Source organism: Dysidea avara, chromosome 14 (assembly GCF_963678975.1).
Source record: "Dysidea avara chromosome 14, odDysAvar1.4, whole genome shotgun sequence".
In the NCBI taxonomy this organism is placed as follows: Eukaryota; Metazoa; Porifera; class Demospongiae; order Dictyoceratida; family Dysideidae; genus Dysidea; species Dysidea avara.
The window spans coordinates 4,627,692-4,641,937 of record NC_089285.1 but is presented as its reverse complement, the minus strand read 5'-3'; the positions used below and the strand labels follow the sequence as shown (position 1 = coordinate 4,641,937).

The window sequence follows — 14,246 nt, the reverse complement described above, 5'->3', positions numbered from 1 at the left end:
CCTGTAGGCGTGACAACAAATCGATCTTGTTTTACGCGAATAATCGGTCATAACTCCTGAACCATTCATCGGATTTGTACCAAATTTGATGCTAGGATTCGCCTTTGGACTCCGTTTCTGTGTGCCAAATTTCAAGGCGATCGGAGTACGCGTTTGCTTGTTATAGCAATTTTTGCAAGTGTGCGAAAAGACGAAGAAAAAAAAAAAAAACGAAACTTTGGCAGCTCGTATCTCGGAAATGGCTGGAGCGATTTCCTTCAAATTAGGAATGTAGACTCCCTTGGCTGGCGGGCAACTGTGTAGCAAATTTGGTTCCAATCAGATAAGTGATCACCAAGATACAAAGGTGTGAAAATGACGTTTTCGTTCTTCCTGTCAATATACTCACGGTGTGGCGCGCCGGCTTCTTGGGCCGCACGACACACTACCGTGTGTCTTGATATATAGCTATGTGAAATAATTATCGTATTTGTAGATGCCACATATTGTTTCTGGGAAGCCATATGCATTCATATATTCCACATTCCACTGTGGTATACCCAATGGATACAATACAATTACTCTGCACAAACTATATATTATGTATCTCTTTTCTGGCGTTATATATCTACTGTGCACCATGCACTGCTGGAAAATCTGTATATGATTCTTATTGTGTACAGTGTTGGTTGAAATGATAAATGCACAAACACTAGTACTGAATGTTTAACTTATATAATTATATCCATTATATCCTCGTCAGAGTTCCATGTCTTGTGACAAGTAGCTAGCTAGCTCAGTATCATACCAGCTGGTGAGTATTCATGAACACTGCATGAAGATACTACAATGACTAAGTGTCCTGACCATATAGCAAGAAACAGCTGCTCAATATTAGGAATGTGTGTAATGTACGTGTATAGTCTTGTCGACAGCCAAGAGCAGTCACATGTAAATACTCTAATAATGCAGTCAAGTGTGTCTGGTAGCAACAAAGCTTTACACTGAACTTGACAGCCACTAATGTAAATTGCTATACATATCTATAACAATTATCATTATCAATAAAGTAAATGCATTACTGGATTATAAAAAGTACACAAACTAGATAAATAAAAAATTGAAAATTTTAAAAGGGATTACTGAAAAAAAATTTATAGGGATCACTGGGGTAGTAATGTAAACCACAAATCACTATTTTGACTCTGTATCATAAATTTTAGCTACTGCTTTGTCATTTTGAGATGAGTCAAAATAGGGATGTGTGGTTTACATTACTATCCCAGAAATCCTTCCTTGTTTAGTGGCTTTTTTTCAGTGATCCCTTCTTGTTTCATGGCTTATTCCCCTTTTAAATTTTTTTTATTCATCAATATAGAACCATCCTGCAAGATTATGCCAGAAAAAGTCCTTTTTTATTGCAAGAAAAAATCTTGCAGGAGAAAGGTCCTGCAGTATTCTTGCAGGAAAGGTCCTTTTTTATTGCAAGATCTTGCATTTTTGTTCTTGCAAGATGGTTTCTTCTGGAAGTAGATGTAACTGAGTGTCAGGTATGTCAATTAATAAGATTGTGTAAACATAACAACTTTTAGTTGGTCTCAACAATGTAGTAGGGTTGGCTAGTTTAGCTTTTGACTGGTAGGAATAATCATTAACCACAAACCTTGTAGCACATCTCTATACTGACTCAATGCTAGATATATCCAGAACTTGAGGACTTGTATAAAACGGTAGGCCCTTTTGGCGATTCCATAATCGGTACACCTCTACCTAGCACTGCATACTGCACAGTCTGCTCCTGGCAATTAGATTTGTGTAGTATATATAATCTAGTATCATTCAGTATTTGATCATAAAATATTATTTTAGGTGGTATATTAACTAATACACTATAGAATTTTAAATTTCACTATTGTTGTGATCTATGCATATGGTGCATCATTTCCTTGTCCAGTTATAATCAAAATAATTTTATAACAATGTTAAACACATATAGCTACTGAGGATTTTCTGTCCATTTGAACATTGCATACTGCATGTTAATGCAGTATACGCAATACAATGTTTGAACGGACAGAATGTCATCAGTATGCTCCTCCTGTTACACAGAATTACAAGTGAAGAACAGTACGAGAAGCATGTCTGCAATAAATCCAGTCACTATGGAAAATATGGGCGATAAGCCATGCAACACAGCCACAGGGAAGCTCCATTGTGCTATTGTGAATTGACACCTTCTGTTGTCAGCAAAAGAACTAGGATACAAAGGAGGATAAAGGCAAGTCCATGATGCGTGTATTGAACGTACTGTGGTTGGCAAAAAGGCACATCTTGGGATGAAGCGAAGTCAAAACAGAGAAGAAATCATGTCTGTAGCGTTATCCATTGAGTTATGCTGGTTGGAGGCATCAGTTAGTTAATACTGAGTCAATCAACATAAAAATCTGTTAATAGATTTTTTTTGAATTTCATAGAAACTTTTCGGAAGGCCTGAAGGTATTTTTGAGTTTAGCTGTGCCTAACCAGACTGTCATGGACGGAATGGTTTTAGGGTGATATTTTTTGGTTTGAAAAGCCCAGTTCTTCATTATCAATCCTTATACAGTACTACCGTACTGCATGATACAAATTAGGGCTGACACGATCATTATATGGTTTTTTAGTATTCAAGTACTCTCTAGAGTTAATGATCGTGTACTCACAATTACTAGTTGCAAATAGTCATACCCATTTGACATGTTTTGTACCAACCTTTAACAGTTTACAGCTTTTTTCAAGTAACAACAATGATACACACACTGTATTAAAGTACTGATGTGACCAGAAATTATGCCAATCAAACTCTACAGCCTTCATTGTGTCACTCTCTGATGACAACAGCTCACATGATCTTAATGAGTACTAGAGTACCAATTTTACTATCCGAGTACGAAAATCCTTAATGAGTATTCGTCAAGTATTACTATTTGTTTCAGCCCTCAAATACTAAAAATTACATCATTCCTGTCACTCTATGTAGTGCATACTATTATGTGTGGTACAGTCCATCAGTCAATACTACAACAGTACACCAACATCAAACAGTTTCAATTTCAATAAACTGCTTCTGTTCTTACAATAACAACAGTGTTCTTGCGTGGCTGCAGCAGTTCCAAAGCATGTTAAATTTCTGCATTAAAAATTGATCCATCCAAGGACTCTGTGGTGATGCTCTGTCCACTAGTGGTTGCTGTATCAACACTTGAGGTACTTTGAGTTACATTCCTTTTCTTGATCTTCACCCACTGTGTGCAGTCTTAGGGTTATTACAGTGGGCACAAGACTGATAATAGGTGAAGAAAAAATACTAGAAAGAACAATAGGGCAATTTAAAAGCATACTCCGTGGGTCCCTGAACACAGTGTGTGTGGGAGGAAAGATAAACATGTACAGTAATACTATTCTAGGGGTATTGGCATATAAACATGAGTGATATGTTAGTACACAATTAAATCTGAGGGATGCTGTATAAGAATGACTGTTCTCTTGCTAAATTACCTCACTAGCTATATTATTTCAACTATCATACCTCTAGTGTGATTCTCTCTGAATTGCAATCTCACCCAAGGTATTCAATCTCACGACGAAGCAATGAAACTTAAACTTTCAACAAACACTAAATAAACTCTCTACAGTTCTGGACATTTACACACACAGTTTGTGTCATGTGATCCTTCTCACATGAGTGTCATGTGATCCTTCTCACATGATACTGGTGTTTAAACAAGAAAATGGTGTTGATAACACTGGACTGAGACATGGGTATACTGACTGATAGTTTAATAGCAATTAAGCTGCAGCAATAGACAGTAAGCATACAATAGGTAAATAACTACACAGCAATTATCAGCCTAAGGGCACATTTCTCATGTATGAGGCTATTTGTCTGGTTCCACATGTGTAGACAAAAAGGTTGCTAAAATGAAAATATATACATAATAACCTGCAACACTTTCAGGGTTAGAACCATGGACCACTGATGTGTGAGATCAGTGTAGTACCAACTGTGCTTCCATTGCTATAGTCTGTTCGCGTTCACCTGAGCCCTCGTTTCTTGTTAATAACTCTTGTTACATGGGCCAGCTGTCCAAACATTTAGTAGCAATGTGAATCCTTTTAAACGCCGGAACTGGTAATCAAAAAAGCGCTTTAATACCAGCAAGAACAAGTGAGTTATGAGGCTTTAAAAATATCCCATACATTTAGTATGGACGATTCAGGCGTGCAAACATGTTTACAGTAATTATGAAAATATGCTTGTTCCAGTACAAAACCATTGGGAGTGAACATGTGTTCACCCCTTTGATATTACTATATTTGGCAGGGCTCAGGTGAACGCGTACCCACTATAGCTACCCACCTCCTCTACTTTTCTATCTTATAAATGTGATTCAAGAGGTAATCTGTACAACCTACATGTATATACCTGGGTATAGACATAGCAACCCGGGGGGGGGGGGGGGGGGGGGAAGAAAGAGGGCTGGAGCCTCTCTAATAATTTTCTGCTGTTAGTTTTCAAAAAGATCAAATAACTCTAATAGAACAGTCAGTTGATCTAATAGAGCAGTCATTGTGTTTCAGAAGGTTAAACCCTCAAAATTTTCCTGTGGGGGCATGTCCCCAGACCCCTAGAGGGATAATGCTTTGCATGTTGACTGTGCTTGACAACTGCATAAACAGAGTCCCCCTATCTAAAAATAGTTTGCTATGACTACACGTGAGTGAAGAAGAAACCAAAGCTGAACCCGACCCTAACGCTATTACCAAGAGTATATAATAGAAACCAAGAGTATCAAACAGGTGTATTACCCTGTGATTAATGATTGCATAAAGTAACATGGATATATCAGTAATTGTTCGTTTTCATTACCATTAAGGTTTGCTGTATTTAGCTAAATTTGGCCACAAAATCAAGTGAAAACATGATAGGAGTTAAAGGGAATTGACAAATGTTAAAGTTCTGGTATATACTATCAAGAGGATCCCTGAAAGCGTAGCAACACGCTTGTTTGTGCAACCATTGTTTTAGCAAACTGGAGTTATCTTGGGTCCTTACTACCAAGAGTACATAATAAAAATAGGGAGGGCTCCCTATTTTTATTATGTACTCTTGTTACTACACTTTCCTTGTACAATAACTGTTGATACTTGGTTGAATAACACAGAAAACTGGCAAACAAAGACCCGTTGCCATGTGCGCATTTCAAATTACCACTTTGTGTAAACAAACAATTACTGAAATATCTGTGTTACTTTACACAATCATTAATCACAGACTAATACACTGTTCGACACTCTTGGTTTCGATTATATACTCTTGGTATATGCTATGAAGGTAAATTTTTGTTGAGTTTGAGACATGCTATGGTTGGCACTTGCTCCAACCCTAGCTCCCCTTGAACTCACCAACCTTTATACAACTAGTGTCCTTGGGTGAGTGCCAGATGAATAGCCTGAATAAGTAGGTGTCTGGAATCAGATGAATAGCCATTACATTATTTATTTGTTGGTGACATAATTTTAACCACATCTTTTTTATTAATTATTATTGTTGGATAATGTAGCTATGAGGCAGGTACTACTGTATGGTCCAGTTCCCCCACCCCTTCCTGTCGGTGGCCCTGTTTACATACATATAAAGTATATGTGCAGTTAAGATGCTATCTGGTTATGGACGTCCTTACTTATTAATAATAAACTCTTATTAATTACCTGAAGGTGTTGGTCTTTTAGAATACAAATTGTGTGAACTAGTTTCTCGCTTCTCCAAGAGAGCAGACAGTGCATCTTTGCACTCTTCTAAATCTCCACTTGATATAATTACAACAAACTGCTTACATGAGTGATCTGAACACTGAATCACTCGTATCTATATAACAAAACAGTACATACAGCTAGGTGATTTCACAAGTATAAAAAGTGTATAATATACAATATTAATTTGTGCTTGTATACAGGGCCGCCCAGAGAAATTAAGGGGCCCAGGGCAAAGAGTTAAAGTGGGGCCCCAGAGGCAAGGAGGTTTCCATTCTAAATCACAACTTCACCCAAACTGTAAGTTGAAGACCAAAAAAAAAAAAAAAAACAGGTCACAACCTACGCACAATGACAATAGCCACCCTTCACCAACCATATCTCCTTATCTATAAGTTTGCTGCACTGCTCCTCTGAAGAATGCTGTGACTGCTCTATTAGAGTATATCGATCTTTTAAGCAGGTATTCGGGGGGGCCTTTCAGGCTGGCGGCCCGGGGCAAAATGCCCCAGTTGCCCCCCCCCCCCCCCTGTGGGCAGCCCTGCTTGTATATGATACTATTATAAAGTAGACAAATAATTTGTACATTACAGGTTTTTGCAATTGAATTCGTCGCCTTTGCGATTGAATTCGTCCCGTTTGCAATTGAATTCGTCTGTATTGCAATTGAATTCGTCCCGTTTGCAATTGAATTCGTCGGTTTTGCAATTGAATTCGTCGGTTTTGCAGTTGAATTAGTCGGTTTTGCAATAGAATTCGTCGCGTTTGCATTACAATTCGTCATAAACAAAATGGCTCCAAGAAACCAACCCGTTCATTAAGAGATGAACTATTTATGCCTTGGAGAGTTACACTTGAGACACTAGAAGGTAATTGAAGCTGGTAGTACACGAAGTTGATAGCTGTCTGACAAGTTAATTAACTTGCACGCGAGTGACCACACCCATCGCGAATGGCGTAGTAGAGTTTGGAATGTTGCTGGAGAGGCTGTAGAGGAAGAATTATTGCCTTATAAAGAGTTGTTTACTACCATTGTACTTGAACAAGTTCTTGTAGCAGCTGCTACATCATGTTTTCGTGTTTGCTCCAGCTGCCATTCTTGTTACGGACGAATTTAACTGCAAAAGCGACGAATTCAATTGCAAAAGTGACGAATTCATTTGCAAACGGGACAAATTCAATTGCAAAACCGACGAATTCAATTGCAAACGGGACGAATTCAATTGCAACAGCGACGAACTCAATTGCAAACGGGACGAATTCAATTGCAAAGTCGCCGAATTCAATTGCAAAAACCTGTAATGCACCTTCACAAATATTCCACCTTTGTTCTCTCTCAAATCAACACGGCATTGTGTTTCTGTGTCACTCCAAAGAACACGAGTCTCCAGTTGTTTTTGGCGACAGCACTTCTCTCTTGACACTTGGCTCCGTTCATTTATCTTTCTCAAGAGACCATCAAAAATACCTACAAGACTTTGAGCATGACTCCATTCCATTTTGATAGTACGTGGCTATAATCAACAACAACAAACAGGATATGATAATATTATATAGTCTACTAGTTACATGAAATTGCAGAAGAACCAATGTAAAACACTTTGGGTAATCATTTGTTTTCAAATAGGCGGATACCATCGTTACACGGCACTTGAGAGAATTCCTTACAATGGATGAATGAAAATTTTGAGGGTTGTCACCCATACAGATGGTGAGAAGTCCAGACTTAACAGTAATATGTGTCCAATTATACTGTGAGGTGTTTCTCTGGTTCATTAACTTGAGTACTTTTTTCACTACAACTTTAATAAATAATTTAAAGTCTAGCGATGTAGCTATTTAACTTGTCCACAAGACAGCATTTAACATTGTTCATCAATTATAATTCCATATATGGCACCACGGTGTTACTTTTGCAAACACTTGCAGGCAGTGGTGGAGGATGTGGGGGGTGGGGGTGCGTGACCAGAGTGTATAGATCAGGGCCCCCAGAAACTATAGCCATTTTCACAATGTCTCAGAAAGTTCATCAGAATTAGTTTTATACACACAATTTGAAGCATTTTCAACTAAAACACCAACTTTTTAACTCATAATATGCTACAGTGTATTTGCAGTCAATAAAAACCTCTTGTGACAAAGTTTTTAGCTGTTGACTACAGTACAAAACAGCTTTTAGACAGTTGGAAATACTTGGTACAGGTGTAACACACCAACTCTTAAAGTGAAAGGTCAGTGGTTCAATTCCCACTGTAGGCAAGTACTTTTAGGAATATATTTTTATGAAGCGCTTTGACTGCTCTATTAGGGTATTTTAGTGTTCTATTAGAGTATATCAATCTTTTTTAGCCTCACTCCAATTTCGGCAAGATATTCTAAGGGTGGCTATATAGACCTCCCTCAGCAGACCGAGGGAAAGCTTCAGCCCCCCACCGCCTATGCCTACAGATACTGCAGCGAATCTTCCATGATGAAAATAAGTACCGCGCATTAATACATGTAAGTCTGTTCATCTAAGTAGATAATGAGTTACTATATTGTTGAAGCCAAATGAATGATTTTGTGATTTCAGTGTGCCAAGCCAGCGTACTGAAAATGATGGTTGTTTAGTATAGTATTTTGCCAAATATTCTATAAGGCAAGAGCTTCACCAAGTTTGTGGATTTCGGATTCAAACAAACATGAAATAGAGAAAACTGACAGTTTTTAAACATTACATTGTCTGTAAACAACACCAAAGGTCAAATCTGAAGTGGTTTGTCATATGCAAACTTTGCCAAGTTTCATGCTTTTATCCAAAAGTACACAAAAAAGGTCTATTTAAAATGCTTAGAACCCCAACTATTTGTAAGTATAGTATCTAACAATCATTCAAATATGTATAAGTTGAGCTGGATCCTGAAAAACACTTAAAAATCAAAAGTGGATTTTTTTTCCTCTTGAGAATAAACACTTCAGCCAACCAGATGATTAACGGCGACACCAAAGGTGTCAACAACAGACAAGTATGGCATTACAAGTTTGAAAAAGGGCTGTAATGGAGATTACACTTTTATGGCTTCTCCATAGGAAATGTATAGTGAAAATGTTGATTGACTGTAAATATTATGTCAGACATTTGAACGAAAAGATTTAAAATCTTTTTAGCAGGTCAAGTAGTACTACAAATGAGCCAAATTTCAACATGGTCTGTAATTGCATCTATGAGTTATTAAATGTTTTTGAGGATTCAGCTCAACAGGTACATGCTATACCATAGCTAATACCATAGTAATTATCCCCTATAATATATTCTATACAATTATTATTATTATAATAAGGCCAGGCAAAGTAGATTGCTAGTTTCTCATCAGCCACTTCCTCATTTTGATGCAGGCGGGCAGTCATTGAAGCACACAAAATCACAACAACGGTAGGCTAGCCATTTCTGTCACTACAAGGATTATCAAAAGAGTCTTGAAGCTATACATTTTACTACCTTCCCTAAGAAGAAAGAATTAGCTGAAAATGATAGTAATTGTAATATTTACACAGGGAATCCACTCAGTAAAACTGACTTACATTGGAGCCCTGCACATAGCTGAAAATTATGTATAGTTTGTCAAAATCCTAGCACAGCTGATAATTATAGCAGTAATGGAGGTGGCAGGGTTGAAGGTGATGCAGGCAAACTACGTATAAATACAGTTTGGTCGCTCCATATTCCAAATATGAGACCAGGACAAATGACTTGCTGTATTAATTTTTTTAAATTCACAGAGGTTGTGCTATAGATAATATATGTCACGTACAGTATATTATCACCTTGCATTTACTCAAAAGTTTTTAAGGTTTACTGCTTCTCACTGGTGGAATGCAATACCATCCGACTTCCATCCTACTATCACAGACCTCCACTACCAGCAATTCCACCATGATTGTACTTCGGAGATTCCAGGTACAAGGCACAACACTGACTAATGGTATTGCCCTCAAGATTTTGTTGCTATAGAAGCCTTTAAAGCAAAAACTATAAATAGAATGACCTCACTTCCTTCCGTTAACCGCCTGTTTGAGTTGCGAACAAGAAGTTGTCAAATACACTATATATGTATACAATGTATAGTGTATCAACTCCATGCAGACACACAATGTAATCACAGGGTTGATATGAAAGTGGAGGTTATTCCATCCTTGATACCATCGATAAGGCGAGCACATGTAGACTCTATGTATTTTTGTAATTTGTGACATGACTTTCTATTTGCTTGAAATCCACCTGTACTTCGAAATTAAAATCTATGAAATTCAGATTTTACTGTTCCTACGAAAATGTCTGGTTCAAAAATAACCAGCTATATGGTAGTATATCAGTTGACAAACAATATAATTGTATCTTTATTGATTCTGGTTGTAATTCTATTTCTCCAGAAGACTGAGTTATAAGTGGAGTAATTAACAGCCACTAGCGAGGCAATCAGCTCGATCAGGGTACAAAAACAACAACAACAGCAGATGGCATTGATTCCCAACAATGGCCATTATGGATAGTTTACTGCACTCACAAATCAAGGGGGAGGCACTATATATTCTGTACTCTTCGTCCTCGGTCAAAACAAAAGTCAAGCAAGAAATTTGCAGTAGGTCAAAAGACAGGCTTCGATTGTAAAGGTATACCACAATTGGTACTTTTACAGTTACAACATAACTGTATTTTTATGAAAATATGCAAGAATTTGGTCAAGAGTCAAGCATGGATTTTAGCAAAGGGTCAAGACATTTTTTTTTTTTACTTTGACCCAGGACGAAGTTTGGAGTACAGGGTATATGGAGTATCACCCCTTTGCAAGTGTCATTCTCTGATGCTTCTGTGATGCTTGTGAGAGCCTAAGTGAGATGTGATCTGTGTACATGACAAGAGGCACAAAGTTGCTTGAGTAAATAAAACTTAGCTTCATTAGTTGGTTTGTCAATACCAATTTAACACTCCTGGAGCTGGCCTTTATTTCCAGAGTTTGGGAGCCTGGAGATCCACCAGACCTTTCTCAAGGAGGTGTCATGTCGGCTCATGCTGTAGGTAGATCTGCGACTACGGTCAAAGTCTTGATCAGGGAAAATTTCACCTTGATCATTGACTTGCAGCATTTATTGTCTTTGACCTATGACTTGAGCATTTCTTGTCAAACTTTTGACCTCCACTTATTTCTCTATTTTCCTATACACACCTGCGCTTGTAACCTAGTATAATATTTTTAGTGCGTGCTACCAGCAGCCAGGAGAGAAAAAATCGTTATAGTTACGGCGAAATTCCTGTTGGAGCTTTAAAACATCTTCATGGAGATCCTTACTTCTTGTGAATTACGTAAAATTCCGTAAACTTATAATGCTACGTATAGTTTTTGATTGTGGGTTTCGAACCTTTCGTATCGTCTTGACCCACTGTAAGAGCTATTTGGTGGCCTTGACCGTTGACTTAGAGTTTGACCGTAGTCGCAGATCGACCTACAGCAAGACCCTGAGTGACACCCCCTTGCTTTTTCCTCTCCCACACACAAAGCCGTTTGGGTATATACAAGACTACCAATGTTACGCTCATAATCACGTACCTCATCTCCGGCACAGATTTTGATAAACTTTTCTTTCTTTGATATGGCTGCTTCGATTTTCATCCCGAAATCCAATTCCTTCCTTCCCATTTATATATATATCCTGTACAGGTGCGAAAGATAAGCACAAGTTAAATATATACATTGTGTTAAGCCCTAAACTAGAAAAAGTACAAAGGAAAGCAGCAATATTGTAGTGATTTTTCAATGTATTTTAGTGTCACTAACATGTTAAATGGGATGCAGTGGACAATCTGTTATTCCCCAACTCAACAGTATGCCTGTGAAGTAGGGAGTCAGAGACCTGTAATTGAGAACTGCTGAATACAGAAAAAAATTCCAGGTCAGGCAGTGACTTAGCTGCAAGTGCCTGAGGAGCCACACAACCTGATCTGGGATTTCCCCTGCATTCTGCCAGTACATCTTGACTTCTCATTTTTTTTTCTTTATGGGTCAACTTATTAGGCAACTACCCCTCTAGGGACCTGAGCCTGTACGACACTTTAGTTAGAAGGGAATCAGGGATGGATAAAATTGTTAATCTTGTTGAAACTGAAACAGGGAACTCACTCATCAGGAATAATTTACTTACCCGAGGACATTAATTGATTCAAGCAACCATTTTAGAGCCACAGATATCTCATTTAAAATATTCCTTTTACCCAGATGCAATTAAATTGTGGAACAAATTACCAGATATTGCAATTAATTGTACAACATTACAAAACTAAAGATTTAATGATTAGCTAATATTTGCACACAGCTAATGCTACACCTTTATATGTAGTCTGGCGCCGCCCGCCCTTCGCAAAAGAATACTTTTTGCGAAGGGGCGGGTGGCGCCAGACGACTTTATATGTACGTTTACACTCGCTTTTCGATTTTCAAGAATTACTGAAAACCAGGGGGATTTTTTTAATATACATATTATCGTCACTCGGTGAAAATCGAAGAATGCCTAGAAGTGAGTAGCACTCTGAAGAGCACACCCTCAAGTTATCAATATTAGTCAGAGTATAGGGTGACCAAATTACACAGGCATACTGTAATATGGGTCACACTAAAGAATGATAGAATCTTTCCCTTACACTTGTTGATCACTATCTCAAATTGCACTGCAGATATGTTTGGACATTTTTTGTTGTATACAATAGTAACGTGGAAGTTTCAAGAAAATGTTTCATCAATATAAATTCCCAAGTACTTGGCTTGTGGATCTTAAATACCACAAGCACTTGTGCTGTGGTATTTACACTTGCTTGACCTTCAGCACTTGTGCTGTGAAGTCTAATAAAATAAATAAATAAAATACACTATGGCTGACACGGATGGGTAGAAATACGTATCCACGCACTGCCCAAACGATTATGTTATTGATCATTCATCTCATTTAGTAACTGTCAACTAGTTGAAACTTAGCAACTACACTGAGCCAAGCCTAACCTGTAAACTCAAACCCATAACTAAACAATCAACGTCGCCCAATACAATGAAAGTAATATCTTTGAGCTGGTTGGGCATCAAAGCCATGAGCAGGTAATATCTTGCATGGCAATATGCAGGTTAAACCGTAAGCAGTGCCTTTGAACGCCCACACAAAAGTGGTATACGTATAATAAGGACACTATAAAACCATAGTACATATTTACTATAAGATATGTACTGTATTGTACCTACCCGTCATTCAATGGTTTCTGGATGGTTGCCATAGGAACAGTGTGAAGTCATTAGATCCAGACACAAGCAGTTCTTCACTGATCACTTCCTAATACGGTAATAACTAATGTACTATCAGTACCTATTGCTGGTACTCACCTTCACTGGTGGAGGTCACCTTTGTAGAGTAGAGATTCAAATTAGCAACACATTAAATAATGTCATTACATGAGGGGCTAGAAAATCAAGAGCCTTCTCCATATACTATACAATACCAAAATGGCTTCTAGAAACTTCACAGATACCGTAGAGTGGGAAATTTTCGAAAGGTCAAATTTTCAAAAACGAGTGCTTGATGGTAAGTTCGAAAAAATATATTTGATACAGTTTCTCTCTGCCATTACCACGTCGCACTGTAGATAAGACAGATTTATGAACCTAACTGGAGGAAGCTAACAATTGTTGTATTGATCACGTGTATGTAGCTACAGTAGAATTTGCTGCTTTGATTGTTCAGTATAGACAAAGGCCGTGGTAAAATCGTGTCTAGCTACTTATTGCTCCTTTGTGGCTTGAACCATATTGTTTGGTAGACTATACATGGCTTTAATCCACTGAGTGGCCTGCAGATTGAGCCATCACCAGTTAGTGCTTTTCATCACTTCCAGATATTCACTATCATTTCACTCAGGCTGGAATAATAATTTTCTCGAGCTCTTAGGCTTCAAGACTCATGGTGACACTCATGGTATAGCTTGCATCGTGTTTGCCAGTGGCCTAGTACCTATAGTTAGCTAACTGATAAAGTAGAAAACATGCAGCACTTACCCTTGTTTATAGTTTGATAGGTGCTTTTTCTGGTAAGCAAATTACATAAATATGTTATTGAAAAGGCATTGTCGTTTCGAATTTTTTGAATATTTAACGTTTCAAAAATTTCCTTTTATACAGATATGTATGAGGTCTCTGATACTGTATATCAATAAATTTGGCGGTGAACTAAATTTGGTGACTTGGTGATTTGTCACTAAACCGCCAAATTAAATTTTCTTCAATATTCTTTCGATACCAGTTGCTCCCCAGAAGTAGGTTTGGACATCCCAAGTGTGACTTCGTGGATACTACTTAAATACACCTTTAAATTATCACATGAAAATGGGTGTGGATTACAGACTAGACTAGATAATAGATACTAAAAAAACTCATACTTGAATAGTGGGCATGGCTCCACGT

General features: G+C 37.8%; 1 long non-coding RNA gene across 1 annotated transcript; it reads right to left on the bottom strand.

Moving 5' to 3' along the window:
• Window positions 1-2,936: 2,936 nt before the first annotated feature.
• On the bottom strand, window positions 2,937-14,207 carry LOC136244934 (uncharacterized). Its single transcript, XR_010695656.1, has 6 exons — window positions 13,173-14,207; window positions 13,035-13,122; window positions 11,358-11,460; window positions 7,097-7,286; window positions 5,731-5,887; window positions 2,937-3,325 (listed from the first exon to the last, which is right to left on the bottom strand). It is a non-coding gene; the product is annotated as an uncharacterized lncRNA (long non-coding RNA).
• Between the last annotated feature and the right edge of the window lie 39 nt (window positions 14,208-14,246).